This window comes from Aethalodelphis obliquidens, unplaced genomic scaffold (genome assembly GCF_003676395.1).
Source record: "Aethalodelphis obliquidens isolate GAN/ISIS:26980383/991018 unplaced genomic scaffold, ASM367639v1 scaffold66, whole genome shotgun sequence".
In the NCBI taxonomy this organism is placed as follows: Eukaryota; Metazoa; Chordata; class Mammalia; order Artiodactyla; family Delphinidae; genus Aethalodelphis; species Aethalodelphis obliquidens.
This window is the reverse complement of record NW_020838010.1, coordinates 10,590,709-10,610,910: the sequence shown is the minus strand read 5'-3', so window position 1 is coordinate 10,610,910 and position 20,202 is coordinate 10,590,709. Positions and strand designations below refer to the sequence as shown.

At 42.9% G+C, this 20,202-nt stretch overlaps 1 long non-coding RNA gene across 1 annotated transcript; it reads right to left on the bottom strand.

The window, feature by feature from the left end:
- Window positions 1–3,352: 3,352 nt before the first annotated feature.
- Window positions 3,353–19,096, bottom strand: LOC113610951 (uncharacterized). Its single transcript, XR_003429304.1, has 3 exons — window positions 19,086–19,096; window positions 13,707–13,712; window positions 3,353–3,450 (listed from the first exon to the last, which is right to left on the bottom strand). It is a non-coding gene; the product is annotated as an uncharacterized LOC113610951 (long non-coding RNA).
- Between the last annotated feature and the right edge of the window lie 1,106 nt (window positions 19,097–20,202).

The following is a 20,202-nucleotide window of genomic DNA, read 5'->3' as shown; positions in this document are numbered from 1 at the left end:
ATTGATTTTATTGCAGCCAAAACAATGGAATTAACTGTACACAATAAACTATTATATATATACATATATATATACATTTTAAATTTTAGGGAATATAGTTTACTTTGGCAGAGAGTGTTAAACAAAATTAATGCTGCATACGTTAGTAACATAACTGCATATCCTTAATTTGGTAGACGTGTGACATTTTCTTGCTTTCCTGTGTTGTGCTAAATCACCACAACCTAAACTGCTTTATAAAAGGTATATGCTGAAATTTAATTTTACTGTTTTTGCTTACTCTCTGATTACAAACAAAACTTTTCATAAGGCTCTTCTAATTCTGGGTCCATCTCATCATCAGTATCATCCAAGTATGGATCAACAGCCCCCGATAAATTTGTTCACAGATATAGAGAACAAACTAGTGGTTACCAGTGGGAAGAGAGAGGGTGGGAGAGGCAAGATAGGGGTAGGGGATTAAGAGGTACAAACAATTATGTATAAAATAAATAAGCTACAAGGATATATTGTACAACACAGGGAATATAGCCAATGTTTTACAATAACTATAAATGTACTATAACCTTTAAAAATTGTGACTCACTATGTTGTAAACCTGTAACTTATGTAATATTATACAATAAAAGAGGTTAAAAAGTAAAAGAAAAGAAAAAGAAGTCAGGGTAAGGATAAAGTGCCAATTTTTTTAATTAACATAAAACCTGAAACAGTAAAACTAGAAGAAAACATATGGGAAAAGTTTCTTGACATTGGTCATGGCAATGATTTTTTGGTCATGATGCCAAAAGCACAGACAACGAAAGTAAAAGTAGACAAATAAGACTGCATCAAACTAAAAAGCTTTCTGCACAGCAAAGGAAACAATTGCCAGAGTGAAATGGCAAGCTATGGAATGGGAGAAAATATTTGCAAACCATATATCTGATAAGAGGTTAATAACCAAAATACACAAGGAACTTGAACAACTCAATAGCAAAACACAAAACAAAACACGACAAGAAAGCACAAAATAACGCAATTGAAAAATGGGCAAAGGTGGGGGTGGAGGGATAGATTGGGAGTTTGGGATTGACATGTATATATTGCTATATTTAAAACAGATAACCAGGGGACTTCCCTGGTGGTCCAGTGGGTAAGACTCCACGCTCACAATGCAGGGGGCCCAGGTTCGATCCCTGGTCAGGGAACTAGATCCCACATGCATGCCGCAACTAAGAAGTCCACCAGCCGCAACTAAGACCCGGCGCAGCCAAAATAAATAAATAACTAAATATATTTTTTAAAAAAGATAACCGGGACTTCCCTGGCGGTCCAATGGTTAAGACTTTGCCTTCCGATGCAAGGGGTGCAGGTTTGATCCCTGGTCAGGGAGCTAAGATCCCACATGCTTTGCGGCCAAAAACCAAAACACAAAACAGAAGCCGGGACTTCCCTGGTGGCGCAGTGGTTGAGAGTCCGCCTGCCAATGCAGGGGACATGGGTTCAAGCTCTGGTCCGGAAGGATCCCACATGCCGTGGAGCAGCTAGGCCTGTGTGCCACAACTACTGAGCCCATGTGCCACAACTACTGAAGCTCGCACACCTAGAGCCCTTGCTCTGCAACAAAGAGAGGCCACTGCAGTGAGAGGCCTGTGCAGTGCAACAAAGAGTGGCCTCCGTTCACCACAACTAGAGAAGGCCCACATGCAGCAATGAAGACCCAATGCAGCCAAAAATAAATATTTTTTTCAAAAAGAAGCAATATTTAACAAATTCAATAAAGACTTTAAAAATGGTCCACATCAAAAAAAATTTTTTAATAAAATAAAATAGATAACCAACAAGGACCTACTGTATAGCCCAACAAGGTCCTACTGTATAGTGGCAGGGAACTCTGCTCAGTATTCTGTAATAACTTAAATGGGAAAAGAATTTGAAAAAGAATAGATACATGTATATGTATAACTGAATCACTTTGCTGTACACCTGAAACTAACACAACACTGTTAACTAACTATACTTCAGTATAAAATAGCAATTTAAAACAAATTTTTTAAATGGGCAAAGGTACATCAACTATACTTCAATAAAAGTTAATTAATTAATTTTAAAATGGGCAAAGGATCTGAATAGATATTTCTCAAAAGAAGACATACAAATGGCCAACAGGTATATGAAAAGGTGCTCACCATCACTAATCATCAGGGAAATGCAAATCAAAACCACAATGAGATATCACCTCACACCTGTTAGAATGGCTACTATCAAGAACACAAGAGGTAACAAGTATTGGTGAGGATATGGAGAAAAGGGAATCCATGTACACTGTTGGTGGGAATGTAAATTGATACAATCATTATGGAAAACAGTATGAAGGTTTCTCAAGAAAATTAAAAATAGAACTACCCTATGATCCAGCAGTCTCCCTTCTGGCTATATAACCAAAGGAAATGAAATTGAACCCAGAGGACATTATGCTAAGTGAAATAAGCCAGACACAGAAAGACAAACACTGTGTGATCTCACTTACATGTGTAATCTAAAAGAGTTCAAAGTCATAGAAGAATAGAGTAGCATGGTGGTTGCCAGGGGTTGGGGTTTGGGGAAAATGGGGCAATGTTGGTCAAAGGGCACAAAGATTCAATTAGGCAAGATGAATAAGTTCTGGAGATCTAATATACAGCACGATGACTACAGTTAACACTTCTGGACTGATACTTGAAATGTGCTAAGAGGGTAGATCTTAAGTGTTCTTACCACAAAAAGGGGGAGAGGGGCAACTATGTGAGGTGCTAGATATGTTAATTAGCTTGATTGTGGCTATCATTTCACAATGTAAATATATATCAAAATAGCAAGTTGTACACATTGAATATAATTTTTGTCAATTATACAATAAAACTGGAAAAAATAAAGGAAAATAAAATAGACACAGAAATAGAGGAGAGGGAAGAAGAAAATGATACACAGCACCACGTAGGGACATTTAAAAGAACAACATTTATTATAATAATAGGAACAATACCTAACCATTATAGAGAGAGCTTAGGAAGGCTTTTTTCTCCTCTCCTACTTTAGCTTTCATTCGCCACCCTTCCCAACTCCCAACAAAGAATTTTCACTTACATATCCTGTTATCATCTTAAACCAAAAATGTCTGTTCACCATTCAAGAAGCAATCGTTGAGCGCCAACTTAGTGTCAGGCACTGCGAATTCTCTGATGAATCAAACAGGGCTTCTTTCTTCCATGAGTTCAGACTAGTAGGGAATAAAAACATAAAGACAAGTAAATTCCAGTAGGTACGCTACCGAATACAAATTCGTGTGCCCCATGCACAGTGAGGCCAAACACTACTGAAAGTCAGAATTTGGAGCAGAGAAAGGTTTATTGCAGGGCCATGCAAGGAGATATGATTGGTTCATGCCCAAAAACCCCCCCAAACTCCCTGAAGCGTTTCAGCAAAGCACTTTTTTTAAAAGCCAGGTGAAGGAGGGGGGTGTCACAGGGTATGTGATCAGCTGGCGCACAATTCTCTGATTGGTTGACGGTGAGGTAACAGGGCGCTGTCTCAGGGGTTAACATTATCAATCCTCAGGCTCCAGTAGGCCTGGGGGCTATGCGGTCAGGGTCATCAAGTAGTTAACATCTTCCATTCTGTGGGGGGGCTTTCAAATCAGTAAAACAACTCAGGAGCTGTGCATCAGATACTGTTATCTATGTACTTCAGAGAGGAGCTAAAGCAGCGGACATGGGGGAAGGCCTCCTGCTCCGTTACAGGTATTAGGTGCTTGGCCACGTCTGTTCCAAGTCGGGAGATGGAAGGGAGAGTGGGAGACCAGGGCACCTTGTGAAAGAACCTGAGGAAGAATGAGAATGTTGAGGGAGTAGGATTTATAAGAGGTGGTTGCGGATGGATTGAATTAAAGGATGAAGATGCGCACAAGGAAGGTAGAAAATGCTTAACTGGGACCGTTCAGAAGCGGGATGAGAGATGAAGCGAACTCTGAAGGCAGGTGGGCTCCTCAGAGCGAAGGTGCGGCCGCATCACTCACCTCCTCCCGGTCTTCCTGTTCCTCAGGAGACTCTCCGAGTCTAAGCTGAACAGGAGACCGTGTCCTTTCTCAGCCCCGTATTTGAAATAACTGAAGGGAAGGGCGATGGGACACAGGACATATTTCACGGAGGCCATTTCAACAATACAGTGAATTCATCTTGTGTCTGGGGTATGTGTGTATATGTATATACGTATACACACATATACACACTACATATATATTATATAATATGGGTGTGTACTGTGTCATATATCTCTATGTATATATGTGTGTATAATACAGGAATGGCTCAAATCAAAGTACATATTTTTTAAATCTCCCCTGAATTAAAAAATATAAATGGAATGGGGAGAAAAGTACAAAGTAATGAAAATATTTCCTACGGAAATGACAATATGTTTGTATTACAGTTGCAATATTTAGCACAAAGAATACAGGAGGCTGAGTTACGTTTTAATTCTGATAAACAACAAATATATTTCTGGATAAGAATGTCCCATGCAATATTCGAGACATACTTATATTAAAACATTGTTGTTTATTTGAAATTCAAATATAAGTCAGGGTCCTGCATTTTATCTGCCAATGCAAGTTTATTTCCTATTCTTCAAAATCAACAAGATTAAAATGTTGATGCAGTTTTAAATTTTCAAATTTCTATACATTTGTTCTTTTATGTAATACTTCATTTTAGTCATAAACTGATAATTGGCATTATGAAAATACAAGGACTTCATAAAAGTCCAAAGTAAAAAGAACAAATCTACTCACATCTGATGAAGATGAAATAATCAGGGCTGATGATATTGATGTACCTTCCCACCGACATCCCTATGCACACAAGGATGAAGAAGAGAGGGTGAATGGGGGCGTGTGTGCAGCAGGAGAATCTACTAAGACTGGAATCATACCACATACACTTAAAATATAGAGTATTATGTTTAAAGTTTACTTCATTTAACAGAAGGAAAAGAAACAAAGGAGATTGAAAAAAACTGCTGAACTTCAGGAAAATGTTCTTGACCACATGAGGGAAAAAAGGGGATTCATAAAATCCCCTTTTTCTTCTCCAGGGTACTCTGACCTTCCCAGCCTGTTACCTTGTCCCTGAGGCATAATGTTTCTTAATACTCTCCCAAGGGGCCTCCCTGGTGGTGCAGTGGTTAAGAATCTGCCTGCCAATGCAGGGGACACGGGTTCGATCCCTGGTCCGAGAAGATCCCACATGCCGCGGAGCAACTACGCCCGTGCACCACAACTACTGAGCCTGTGCGCCACAACTACTGAAGCCCATGCGCCTAGAGCCCGTGCTCCACAACAAGAGAAACCACCGCAATGAGAAGCCCGCGCACTGCAACGAAGAGAAGCCCCCACTCGCCGCAACTGAAGAAAGCCATTGCACAGCAACGAAGATCCAACGTGGCCAAAAATAAATAAATGAATAAATAAATTTATTTGAAAAAAAGACTCTCCCAAGATGCATGCTTATCACTAATAACAGCTACAAAATTTGTCAGCAAGGATGACTAGGACAAGTGGGACCTGGTTCATTACCATGGGACTTCCTGTCCTGGACACTCATGATGTCTTAGTCCTCAGTGGTCAGAAATTTGAGATCAGAACTAGGTAACCAGAGTGAAGGATCGAGTTAGAGAAACTCACAGGCAGGGATGGAGGGGAGAGACCAAAGCATGTATGGGAGCGGGACTTATAATGAGAAACAACAGGGCAGAACAGTGGCATCCTATGATTGTTAGCTTTAGGTGTGCTTTCAGTTACATTCTTCTGCTCCAGAAAATGAAAATTGTTTAATGTTATTAGCTTCTCAGGCAGAGGCTGCAAATTGGCAGCTGCAGACTGAGTCTATTCCACAGACCTGTTTTAGATAGGCAGCATGCTTTTCAATAAAACATATTTCAGTTAGTTGCCAACATTTAAAGAATGGAAGGTTTCATATAAACATTTTGATTTGGGGCCAGTCTTGAAAAACTGGGAAAATCTGGCAGTCCTGGCCCAACATTCCTGCCCATCAACACTGAGCTGGAGCTGAGTACTGGCCATCTTCTTTGGAAGAGACATATTCTTCCCCAATTTGCCAGTCCCCACGCTCCTTGCTATTAAATTATCGGCCTGCCTTTGTCAGCATTTGTTTGTAACCCCGATCATTTAAAAACATGTTTTTTTATTATTCAAAATAATAGCAGAGAGAATCTTAGGATAAACTCCATGTACTCCTCACACGGTATCAACAATTATCCATCACCAACGTTGTTTCATCAACACCCTAACCAGTTCTCCAACACACTTGCATCTGCCCCTTGATTATTTAGATGCAAATCTAGACATCATCTCATCTGTAAATATTTCAGTGTGTGTCTCTTAAAGAACCAGAATGTGTGGTTCCTAATCAGGCCTCTTTCCATTATGCCAAATATGCCACAGGTAATACACCGTGATGATAAGGATATATTATGGAGTAACAGTAGTGAACATTTCTGAGGGCTTCTTCTGTGGCTAGACATTGTGCTACGTACTTGTGTATGTTATGTCATGAAAGAAGATTTAATGACTTGTTATAGATCTCCCAGATGTCTTTGATTTCCATTTTAGTTTTTTTTTTCATTGTAAAATATAAGTAACTTATGTTTTCTGGGGGTTTTTTTAATAAGAAGGTTTTTTTTAATATTTATTTATTTATTTGGTTGCATCGGGTCTTAGTTGCGGCAGGCAGGCTCCTTAGCTGCGGCTCGAGGGCTCCTTAGTTGTGGCATGCGAACTCTTAGTTGAGGCATGCACGTGGGATCTAGTTCCCGGACCAGGGATAGAACCCAGGCCCCCTGCATTGGGAGCGTGGAGTCTTAACCACTGCACCACCAGGGAAGTCCCTAAGTAAATTATGTCTTAAGTTCATTGTCCACCAAATTTAAGGATGCTTAGGCTCAATTTTTGGGCTAGCTAGAGAAAGTGCTCAAAATTTGGTGATATCCGAGAGTCAACTTAGATATATATGCCTTTTAGTAGAAATATTTCCAACATTTCACTACTGCAACTCTCAGGCAATTATGTCATCAATGGTCTGTCAATCTGGTACTACGGTTTGAGTGAAAGAAACAAATTTCTGGTAGCATTTCATAGATTGCTAGAATCTAGCAGATCGATTGGACAGAAAGCATAGCTGGACAGGCTACATTTCAGAGGATTACGCTTATGTTACTCAGATCTGATTCTAATTTTTAAAAAACATGTAGTGGGGCTTCCCTGGTGGCGCAGTGGTTGAGAGTCCGCCTGCCGATGCAGGGGACACGGGTTCATGCCCCGGTCCGGGAAGATCCCACATGCCACGGAGCGACTGGGCCCGTGAGCCATGGCCGCTGAGCCTGCGCGTCGGGAGCCTGTGCTCCGCAACGGGAGAGGCCACAACAGTGAGAGGCCCACATACCGCAAATAAATAAATAAATAAATAAAAAACATGTAGTGAATGTAGAGAAAAGGGAATCCTCGTTCACTGCTGGTGGGAATGTAAATCGGTGCAGCCGCTATGGAAAACAGTATGGATATTCCTCAAAAACTTAAAAATAGAACTACCATATGACCCAGCAATTTTACTCCTGGGTATTTATCCAAAGAAAGCAAAAACACTAATTAGAAGAGATATATGCACCCCTAAGTTCATTGAAGAGATATATGCACCCCTAAGTTCATTGCAGCATTATTCACAATAGTCAAGATATGGAAGCAACCTAAATGCCCATCAATAGATGAATAGATAAAGAAGATGTGGTATATATACACAATGGGACATCACTCAGCCATAAAAAAGAATGAAATCTTGCCATGTGCAACAACATGGATGAACTTAGAAGGTGTTATGCTAAGTGAAATAAGTCAGACAGTAAGACGAATACTGTATGATTTCATTTATATGTGGAATCTAAAAAGAAATGAACAAACAGAACAGAGTTATAGATACAGAGAACAGGTGGTTGCCAGATTTTATGTTACTTATAAATTATCCATATATATATTTAATTGTATACAGAGACTAAAAGAAGTGGTTCAGTTCTATTGGTTTTTTCCTTTAGGAAATCATGTTTCTAGTGGTGATAGGGAATTCCCAGAAGCTGGGGTTTACATATCCCAGTTTCCACTCACAAAGACCCAAAGTTCAAAACTTATTCTCCAAACATGGAAAAGGCAACAAAACACACAACTTAAGAATATCTAGGACAAAGGTGTGTAAGTCCTGAAGCAGGTTTTAGAATGGTTGCCTCCACAATTTTTTCAGGTTTACTGACCTATATTCTGGCTTCAGTCACACGCATGCATCTTGTAAGCTCCTTTCTGAAGGGAGAAAACCACAAATATTCAGTGTTTGGAGTTGAAGGTGAAATGAAATACACCATGTTCTGTTCGTGCTTGCTTTTTTTTTTTTTTTTTTTAAATCTTAGTTCCCGGACCAGGGATTGAACCCGCACCCCCTGCAGTGGAAGCCTGGAGTCTTAACCACTGGACCGCCAGGGAAGTCCCCATGCTTGCTTTTAAATACCTATCCCACGGACTTCCCTGGTGGCGCAGTGGTTAAGAATCCGCCTGCCAATGCAGTGGACACAGGCTCGATCCCTGGTCCGGCAAGAGCCCACATAACATGGAGCAACTAAGCCTGTGCGCCATAACTACTTAGCCTGCGCTCTGGAGCCCACGTGCCACAACTACTGAAACCCGTGTGCCTAGAGCCCCGTGCTCTGCAACAAGAGAAGCCACCGCAATGAGAAGCCCGCGCACCACAACAAGAGTAGCCCCCCCCCCCCCGCTCGCGGCAACCAGAGGAAGACGGCGCCCAGCAACGAAGACCCAACTCAGCCAAAAATAGAGAAACAAATACAATTTAACTTTTTCCTAAGCAAGCAAGAGATCAGGATGCTATTTATAGAGAAAGGGAGGGGGGAGGTGGAAGGGGGAAGAGTAAATTCACCTGGGTTCACAGCAGGAGCTCAGCACAGGACAGCCTGAATTTGTGCAGAAGACCTGCAACTAGAGATGCTGGGGTGGAGCACAGTAGAGGATGCATACTCCATTCTGCGGTCCCGAGCCCATGCAGTGCAAGCGTGCACTTGGATGCACTAAGCCTTGGGCTGTAGTCCACACTTCCACTATGATGTGGATTCATTACCAAGAATCTGGAGTGCTTGAACTTTCTCAAGGGGTGCAGTAAGTTTCCTGCAGAACTTATCTGACCCAGAATCCTTTGCAAATGCAGCTCCAAGATCACGCTCCCAGCACTCCAGGGTGCACAGCGGGCTCTGCAGAAGCTCAGAGCAAGGAGCAACCTAGTTAGTCATTTCAGCTTAATTACTAGCCCGTGGCATGGGCAGGCTGCCAAATATGAAAGGCTGGACTCTGCAACGGTCTCCAAACATTTCCGCGAGGGTTCCTGTGGTTACTGTGAGCTCATGCCCCCTCCCCTCCCCTCCCCCCAAAAAGAGCTTGCATAACCCAGTACAGCCCCTTCCTCAGGGCAGACACTCTGCTCGCGTGGGCAGTAGTGAGCTGAACTGTAAACCAGAGCCCCGATTCCGCAGATGCCCATGCCCCCACCAGCACCCTGCTTATCCAGGGTGCCCCCATTTTGGGCCCACGCCCCAGCCGCTGCCACACTTAAGCAAGTGCCACCCCCGGCGACTGGCGGTAAAAAAAAAGCCAATATCAATCGTCCAAAGCAGAGTGAGTAAGCGGCGAACCCAGCCGAGACCGTTGTAACCCGTACCAGGCATCAGAAAGAGCGCCAGCCTCAGCCTCTGTTCGCACCTAGCAGAGCTCATGGAGGCACAGGGCTTCCATGGCGCGCCAGCCATGGAGCCTCCGCCCCGGGGCCACCACTATGACCCCGGGTAGTACATCCTGGGAGGGTACGAAGTGGAAATAAGATCTGAATCTGTGCAGGGTCCAGCGCCAGAAGCCAGAGAACTCTATGTGGAGGAAGGAGGTCCGGGCCTTGCGGACGGCATGAACCATGTGGGCGACATGAGCCAAGAAGGCGACGGGAACCACGAGGGCGGCGATGGCGGCCAGGAGCCCGGGAAGCAGCCACCTGAGGAGCCAGGCCATGTGGCGACGGCTGCTCAGGCCCAGCAGCCCAGAAACCGGCCTTGACGTTGCGTCCTGTGCAATAAGTTCACACCGTTGCAGCTGCAGGAACTGGAGGGCCTCTTCCAGAACACTCGGTGCCCAGACGTACTCACCAGGTATGTGGCGGGCTCCGGGTGGTTCGGGCTCATTTCCAGGCACCTTCGTCCCTCTGCTGGGCCTCCTCCTTCCCCTCCGAAGCCATAAAAGCCACCTGTGCCCCAGGATGGGGGGAGGAGAATGCCTTCTGCACATTAAAGGGAATATTTTCATACAATAGTTACGTGGATCAAGTCTGGAAACTGGTTTGTGGTCGTTTGGTGGTGTTTTTTGTAAATTGTGGTAAAATGTACGTAAACGTAAGATTTACTATTTTAACACTTTAAAGTGTTCCGTTCAGTACTGTTAAGGATATTAATGTTGTCAGGCAAGCAATCTCCAGAATTTTTTTGTCTTGCAAAACTAAAACTCTGTACGGGGAAGACAAGTCACTATGCACCCCACCCCAAGCCCCTGGGAACCACCTTTCTATTTTCTCTTTTTATGAATTTGACTACTGTGGGCGCATCATATTAGTGGAGTTGTACAGTGTTTGTCTTTTTGTAACTGGCTTATTTCGCTTAGTATAATGTCCTCAGTATCCATCCATGTTGTAGCATGTGTCAGAATTTCCTTCCTTTTTAGGGCTGAATAATATTCCATTATATGTAAATACTGCCATTTGTTTATCTGTTCCTTTATTAATGAGCACTTGGGTTGCTTCTACCTTTTGGCTATTGTGAATAATGCTGCAGTGAGCATGTGTGCGCAAATAACTCATTTACCCCCCAAAATGAGCCCTGTTACACCGGCCTGGTTTAAACTATCTATGCATGCAGCAGAAAGACTGCAAGTCCTAAGATGGGAGAATGAAAATGAGGTCTCAGGCAGGGAGAGAAGGCCTTTTGTGTCACTTAAAATTTACAGTTTGGAAACTTTCAACAGGATTTAAATACAGTGTTAAACCCCATTAACTAGGATATTGAGAAGACAGTGAAGTCTAATCCACAGTTTTGTTTGCAAAAATAGTAGGCAGATATTTAGGGAGGAGCTATTTTATGACCTTTACCCTCATTGTTGTTGACTGTCTTACTAAAATGCCTGTTGCACCTTCTTGTCTTAAGAATAAGGGATGGGATTGGGACCTCCTGGTTGAATAGCAGCACCTAGGATAACCTGCCATGGCGGACAACAGCGGCTCCGGTCCAGGATCCTGGAACCGTAGCCAGAGCAGAGTGAGCTGACCTGGTCCTGAGCCCAGGAAGGTTTGGAGGGTGGGGCAGGTTGGAGCGTGCAGAATTGACAGTGGTGACAATGGTATGCCTCTTTCCCCTAAACTCTTGGGTGGCCTAAGATTTTTGACAGTCTTTGTTAACTTGGGTCGAGATGATCTCAACTTTCCTTAACACTACAGGCTAAAATATCAACGCAGTGTCCAGAGCTTCAGCAACTCTCACGTCCCAGTAAGACAAGTCACAACCCCCCTGGGCCCCCTTGCCAGACCACCATTCTAACTCTCAAGACATTTCAAAGGATTAATGACCCCTTGGACATCCTTGAAGGAGACCTTCTGTCTAAAAATCCAACATGTTCCAGGACTTCCCTGGTGGCCCAGTGGGTGGGACTCTGTGCTCCCAATGCAGGGGGCCCCGGTTCGATCCCTGGTGGGGGAACTAGATCCCACCTGCTGCAACTAGGAGCCCGCATACCGCAATGAAGATTCTGTGTGCCCCAACTGAGACCCAGCACAGCCAAAAAAAAAAAAAAAAAACATGTTCCTTCCTATTAATTATTTACTTCACACTGAATGTAGGCGTTTCAAATAGGGAGCCGTTCCCCTCAATATGACTGTACGTGGGGCCCACTATTTACCATGCCCAAATCCACCCCCACAACAAGGTGAGGAGGGGGCAGGAGGCGGCCAGATGGCTGATGATCAGCTGCCAGGGTACAGACTATTTTTATCCTGTTACCAGACATTGTATCAACAGCAAGGACCTGGTACAACAATTCATAAGCTAAACCTGCATCCAATACCTGGAAAAAAATTAGAATATTAAACTTGAGAGGAGAGGGACTTCCCCGGCGGTCCAGTGGTTGACTCTGAGCTTCCACTGCAAGGGGAACAGGTTCGATCCCTGGTTGGGGAGCTGAGATCCCACATGCCGCGTGGCACGGCCAAAAAATAAGAAAAACAATTAAAAATTAAAATTGCGAGGAGACAAAATAATAAGCCTAAGCCAGAACTTGGCACACAGACGGGGGAGCTCACGAAGGGTAAGTGGAAGGGAGGGAGTGTGGTGGTAACTTTCCTGAGGTATTTTAGCAAGAAGGAAATATTTCTCCTGATGCAGCTTAAGATCTCAATGGCATATAAAGTTGCGTGCTATGCTGTTTGTATTATGACATTAACTGTTCAATATACTAAACCAATCCTTTTCCCGCTCTGATTGTAGGTCTGGTTTAAGAATAGGAGGGCCAAGTGCAGGAGAAATGAGAGAGCATCAATGCTTCGAGATGCACCACCTGTTTCCCTGGACCACCTTGCCGTCATAATGTTGGATGGGCCCTAAAATACCATCCTCGTTCAGGAGCCAGATTGGAGATGGGTTCTTCTGATACCACTGACACCTGGGCTGCCCGTGCTGCCCATGCCAGCCGTACCTCCTCTGTACTTGTATTATCAATGAAGAGGCAAATCCTCCATATGTTTGTCTTTGTGTGTCAAATGCGGCAAGCGGGGTATGTATGAAAATTGTTAAGGAAATGCCATTTAAACAGAATGGCAAGGAGGCCTCCTTTCATGAGGTGACACCCCTGAATCACTATCAGTAGGTCCTGTACCTCACAGAAGTTTCCCAAGTGCCCACTGGTGAGTTTGCACTGACCCATATATTCTCCTCCGTCTCTCCCCCATCACTCCATCCCTAACCCCACCCTGCCCCTTTGGGACCACGTGCATATGCACGATTGGGCGGGGTGAGTCCCTAGTGTGAGAACAGTGTGTTTCCAGACAGGGATGAGCTCCGTTCATGCTGACAAGTTCAGGCTGAACACTGGACCCTCAGGGAATCTTCCTTAAGAGGCTGCTCACAAAGATTCATGGGAAGGTGGCAGCAGAGCATCCATCCAGTATGCTCCAAATTCTGTTCCCTTCTCACTTTTCTCCCCTCCCCGCACCAGCCCAGGAAAGCATGTTCATCGCTCCTTCCCCAGCTGAGAAGCTGACTATCACCCCTTCAGATGTATTTTGTCACCTTCAACATCCTTGAGAGAACCCCAATTTCTGCTGTTAAACACTGAAAGGGAAACTTTTGGTTTAATGGTGCTCAAAGCAAGAATAAGGAGATGTTCTCCCAAGCAGTGCTCCCGAATAATCCCTCGCTGCAAAGAAGCAGTCACACTTTTGCTTTATTCATGTTGTCTTCTTTGTGTGAAACGACCAGGGTAGGGAAAAAAAGAAGTTTAGGAGAGTGAAAAGCCAGGCCCACTTTTTTAAAAGCACTATGTTCTTCTCAGTTGAACCTTTGGTGTTGAGTAATCTTTAGCAATGTGAGGCTCCTCAAGTGGGGTTTGATGTTAAAAGCGATTAAATATTTCAATGACTACAGATAAGGTGCCTTGGTTACATCGGATTTTCCTCTCAGAGGAGTTAATCAAAGACCAGTCTCACAGCACTTCTATGTTCCCAGTGTGAAGGAGGCTCTGTTTTCTCAGGAAAGCTTACACTCTTTGCCATGGTGTCCACTAATTTTTATTCCTTCTCCCCACCTTTCTCACTTGTGGGTGTCAAATGTCAGCCAAGCGGTTGTAATGTCAGGCTTCCACAGAGAGAAGGATGTTACTGCTACACAGAGACGCCAGACCTTATGGGGAGTGGGAGAAATTCGAGGATGTTCCCGTGTATGCCCACTGTCATTCTTACCAGATGATTCTGAAACCAAAAATTCTTATTTCCTAATGTTGACCACTATCCGCTTATATTTTATTTTATTTATTTTTTTGCGGTGCACAGGCTCCAGGCGCGCAGTGGCCATGGCTCACGGGCCCAGCCACTCCGCGGCATGTGGGATCTTCCCGGACCGGGGCACGAACCTGTGTCCCCTGCAGGCATCGGCAGGCGGACTCTCAACCACTGCGCCACCAGGGAAGCCCCACTATCCTTTTTTAAACATTAGGTTTCTCGGTGCTTTAAGGACCCTCAGAACTACAGGGCCTGTACAAATAAGCTCCAGGACACCATCAGACCCAGTCCTGACCCCTTCTCTGTTTTGGCCACAGCGGAAAGGACCACATTCAACCTTTCCAACCTGAGACTGAAAGTCAGAGAATGCTCAGCACAAATCCCCCAGTTAACCCTCACATCCAGTCTGGCACACTCTAGCAACATTCTTTTTTCATGCTCAGGCTGCCTGGGAGAAACAAACAAACAAACAAGTGAGTATCTTTCCTGTAAGTGGCTGGTGTCTTCATCATATACACTCTTTTTTTTAAACATGTCTCTACTTCTTTCAGATGCCAGGTACATTAAGGCAGAGTGGTGGCATGAGGCATAAGAAATAAGCAAAACATTGCTGTAGATGATAATTTACCCTTAGTCTAGGTTTGCAAAGAGATAGATAGGTCTTCTAAAATTAATCCCCCAAATTAATTAGTGCCCCAAAGAGAATTTCTCTCAATGTACATTTCAAATATCCCAGACATAGATCAGAAATTAATTATTCTGACATAATGAAATAACTTTGATTTATAAAAAACTGACAGAAGACAGATTAACAGGAGAAAAAATAAACAAATTTAATTCGTATGTACAGAGGTGTCATGCAAATAGGACCCAAGAAGCAACCAAGGCAGGCAGCTTTTACCTTTTTAGACAAAGAAAGAATAAATCTGTGAGGAATTGACAGGACAAAGAAACTTAGGCTTGAATGCTTAATTGGGGAAGAATATAAGCAGAGTTTGGGTTTGGGGGTAGTAAACTAGCAAAGAAGTAACAGCGTTTGTTTGTACAGGCTTCTCAGCCCTGAATTCCCTGTCTCTGGTGATAAAGATGTCTCTCTCCTGGTACACAGAGAGTAAATTTTGCATGGGAGAATTATTTCCTGCTTTCAAGGAGGACAGAGAAGAGGAGGGTCAAAGTGTTCTCACATCAGCTGTTTCTCAAGTGACTTTAATTCAAAATCATCAATATGCCACTGTGGCATGTTTTGGGGTGGCCTGCTCTGAGCCCCAGCAATAGAAATCACATTATTACTTTAAATGTCTTATCTGATCACTCTGTAAACCAAGTTTAATAATTGGTCTCTCTGTGTTTTCTGAAAGTAATGAAGGTTCCTGCCAAGATACAAAACAACAGATGGTACAAAATAAGCTCAGACTGATAAAACAACAGGTACGTGAGTTACCACAACTGAATTCACCAATAAGATCTGCCTGGTCATCTTCTCAGTGCGACGGTAAAAAAAGAACAATTTGGTATTTAATCCTGAACCAAGATTTGTGGAAATCCCAAAAGAAATCATTTGGCTCTTCCAAGAACATGAGCCTCCAGAGGCGAGGGACTATATTACAGCCAACACCACGAGACAAAAATATACCAAAGAAACACTTAACGATGAAAGACAATACGAACACAGCTTTGGATTTATTCTATAAAGAATTTTCCTTCTCTTTTGCCTTTTACCAAAACACACCAAAATGTGAAAATTGTAAGAGTTCCTGGCCTGACTGACACTCTGATTACGGGCTGTGAGACCCTGAGCAGAGGATCCAGTTGAGCCATGCCCAAACTCCTGACACAAGGAAACTACGGTATAATACATTTGTGTTGGTCTAAGCAGCTAAGTTTGTGGTACAGCAATAGAAAACTAACACATAGGTTGCAGTGGGCTGAGTCAAAGTCCAGATATATGGATGTAAAAGGCCTAAGTTGCCCTATCATTACCTAGATCAAACAAGTTTCATCTCCTCTTCCTATGCCAACAAGTGATGACTTTCTGGATTGCAATGTGGTAGATGGAATAGCTGACCAGAGATGTTCATGCCCGAATCCCTGTATCCTGCGAATACGTTATCTTATATGCCATCTGCAAAGAGGGACTTTGCACATATAATTAAGGTTATGAACCTTAACATAGGGAAATTATCCTGGATTAGCTGGATGGGGCTAATCTAACTACACGAGTTCTTCAAAGTCAAGAACTTTCTCTGGCTGGAGGCAAGAGAGGTGTAGCAGATAGAGCAGTTGGAGAGTCAAAATGTAAGAGGAACTTGGCCAGCTCTTGTTGAAGGAAGGCCACATGAAAAGCATGAGAAGGGGGACTTCCCTGGTGGCACAGTGGTTAAGACGCTGTGCTCCCAATGCAGGGGGCCCAGGTTCGATCCCTGGTCAGGGAACTAGATCCCACATGCATGATGCAACTAAAGAGTTCGCATGCCACAACTAAGACCCAGTGCAACCAAATAAGTAAATAAATATTAAAAAAAAAAAAGGAAAGAAAAGCATGAGAAGGAATGAGGGCAGTGTCTAGTAGCAAAAACTGACTCCCAATTGACAGACAACAAGGAAACAAGGTCCTCAGTCCCACACCACAAGGAACTGAATCTGGCTAACAATCTGAATGACCTTGGGAGTAAATTTATCCCCAAAGCCTCCAGGAAGGAACGCAGCTGACACCTTGATTTCAGCCTTGTGACACCCAACAGAGGATCTAGCTGAGCTACATTTTACCTGGGCTGCCAACCCACACAGAACTGGGAGAGAATAAATTTGTGTTACTTTAAGTGACTACGTTTGTGGTAATTTGCTATGGCAGCAATAGCAAATTAATACACAGTGTTCAGGAAGATTCTGAGGCTATATCTGGGTACTGTGGGGAAGTGCTCAATGACTGATCAAAGATATGCACCAGGGAAACAAGAGAGAGGTGACTTATACGGTCTCCATCTGTGACCCATGATCTCCATGCTCTGCTCAGGGGTAGAAGTCACCTAGCTATTCCTTCTGCCTGCAACGCCTTCCCCCCAGATATCTGCAACGGCTTGCTCTCTCGCCCTCTTCAGGACTTTCCTCAAAAACAATTCACCAGGGGGCCTTTTCTGCCCACCCCAACTAAAATTTCATCCCCTACCCCCTTCCTGGAAACCTTTTACACCATGTCCCTGCTCCATTTCTTCTCTTTAGCTCTCCTCACTTCATAATGTCCTTATTTATTTTGCGTATTCCCTGCCTGTATCCCCACCAGCAGAATGAAACTCCATGCAGACAGAGGTTTTTGTGTCTTTTGTACACTGTTGTATCCCCAGAGCCTAGAAGAGTGCCTGGCATATGAATCTCTGTTGAAATAAAATTACCATTAAAATGAAGAGGCTTTTATCCTGGTTTGTCAAGTTCACACATCCCGACATCTTATAAGGAGAGAATCTCCATGTAATTACAGCTGGCACACATTCCCATGGTGGAGCCTGGTCTCCTATCACAGCCGGGAGCAAGTCACCACACCCCTCATCAGGTCCAAGGAGGACGGAAGGAGAAAATGGTCATAAGTTGCAGATGACTCTTCCTACACTAGTTCTTTAAACTAGGAGGAAGCTGAACAAATAACAGGGTTGGATGTCAAGTCATTTCAAACACACAGGAACAACAACGCCCCGGCACAACTTTCACCTGTATTTCAAAAATTGTTGTATGTTGTCATATTTGCTTGCTCTGTCTGTCTCCTGAACCTTGCAAAAATAGTTACAGTTGTCATGACATTTATAACTCTAAAAAATTCCACTATACATCTCCTTAAAAAAGGAGATGTTCCTACATAACCACAATGCTATTACATCTTAATAAAATTAACAATAATGTAATAATATTAGCATATGTCTAGTCCATATTCCAACTTCCGCAATTGTCCCAAATGTATTTTATAGCTATTTTTAGAATAGGTATCTGTTTCATGCATTGCATTTGTTTTGCATTTAGATGCAAAGAAGCTAGTGTTGAATGATTTTACAACTTCCTGGATTCATCAGTTTTCTTAGTCACCTCTACTTAACTCTAGTAAAGTAGTTGTCTAGGTATTACTACTTATCTCTAGTACTAATATTTCATTCCAACAAGAAATATGAATTTAGGGTTGAGAGGATGGTGTCTTTCAGCTTGGGGACTTTAACTTACGTTATACAAATGAGCCAAAAATGGCCTCGGTCTATTGGCCGCTAGGTGTTTATTTTTTCACTGGAGGCTGAGACCCATTACCTCAAAAGCCTGCTGGAGCCAAACAAATTTTTACACATCCAATTGTTTAAAACATATCCAAATTAACCATATTTTTATCCATTTAGAGCCTGGCTGTTTTACCTTCCCCATGAAATTGTGCCTAACATCTGCTAGCTATCAGTAAGATGAGCCCTGGGCCAATAAGACCACAGGCCACTGCTGCCCTTTGGTGCTCTCTGACCCAGATACTCTCTACGGTGCTGCAAAACAACATCTACAAGTCATCTTTCTGGTTTAGTCTAGGTAGCTCTAGTTAACAGATTACCTAGATTCCACTGGATATCTGTACACCCAACAAGGAATAGAACAAGGAATAAGAATTTAGACAGAAGATTGTGCTCTTCACCTTACTGGTTTGGACTGGTTATTCTAGTTATCACTAGTTATCTATAGCTAACAAATCATCTAGGTCCCCTTACATATCTATGGTACTGTAGATGAAAACTGTCGCCTGCCATATCAGTCAACAAGGGATGTTGCAGCCACCAAGCCAGCAGCCACTACAGCCCCCCACAACGGTGCACCCTGAGGGGATTCAGGATGGAGAAAAGCAGGAAATACTGGCCCTAGATCGCTAAGGCGCCTATCAAAGGAATGACTTCAAGGAGCCCAGACTTTTACATCTTCCCATACAGAGAGAAGCGCGTCTCCATAACTTGCGATGTATGGTTTCTTTAATTAACAGTAATCTTTTGATGTTCTGACTACCTGGTTTTTGTTGCAAAAACCCCTGTATATCCTGGCTCCTCCCTTACCTCTTTGGAGTCAGTCCCTCAGAGCAGTCTGAGAAGCTGTCTTCTGGGCTGAAGTCCTCAGTTTTGTCTACCAAATAAAACGTAATTCTCAACTTTTAGGTTGTGCATTTTTTTCAGTCGACAGTACTAACTCATTATTCCAAAAGAAAATAAGAATTTACATTTTAGCAGAATGTATTTTTCAGCTTTCTGACATCAATGAGTATTAGTAGTTATCTCTAGATATCTCCTGTAAACTAGTTATCTATGTACCACTATTTATCTCAGACTTAGGAGTTCTTTCAACACGAAACATAAAGTTAGATTGAGAAGGATATGTTTTCCAATTCAGGGCTTCAACTCCATATACTAATACTGTTTAGGTAATTAGTAACCTAAGTTCTATTATTTAGCTATATTATTAACTCATTAATCTACCAGGAGAAAAAGAATTTAGGGTCCAGAAGAACGTACATTTAAGCTCCTGACTTCAACTACTTATTCTAGATAGCTCTAAGTAACTAGACACCTAGTGCCAATGTCTATAGTACGAAATCATTACTGCAACAAAAATTAAGACTAATCTTATTCTACTGCAATAAAATACACATAAATAAAACTTACCATCTTAACCAGTTTTAAGGGTACAGTTCAGGGGCATGAAGTACATTCACATTGTTGTGCAGCCATCACCACCATCCATCTCCAGAATTTTTTCACCTTCCCAAACTCCATACAAAAGCTCCCAAATACCACTTCTCCCAGCCTTTGGGGACTATTGTTCTACTTTCTGTCTCTATAAATTTGACTACTCTGGGTATCTCATATAAATGGAATCATACAATATTTGTCCTTTTGTGTCCGGCTTATTTCGTTTAGCTTAACGTCTTCAAGCTTCATCCATGTTGTAGCATGTGTCAGAATTTCATTCCTTTTTAAGGCTGAAGAATATTCTATTGTATGTATACATCACATTTTGTTTGCCCATTCATCTGTCG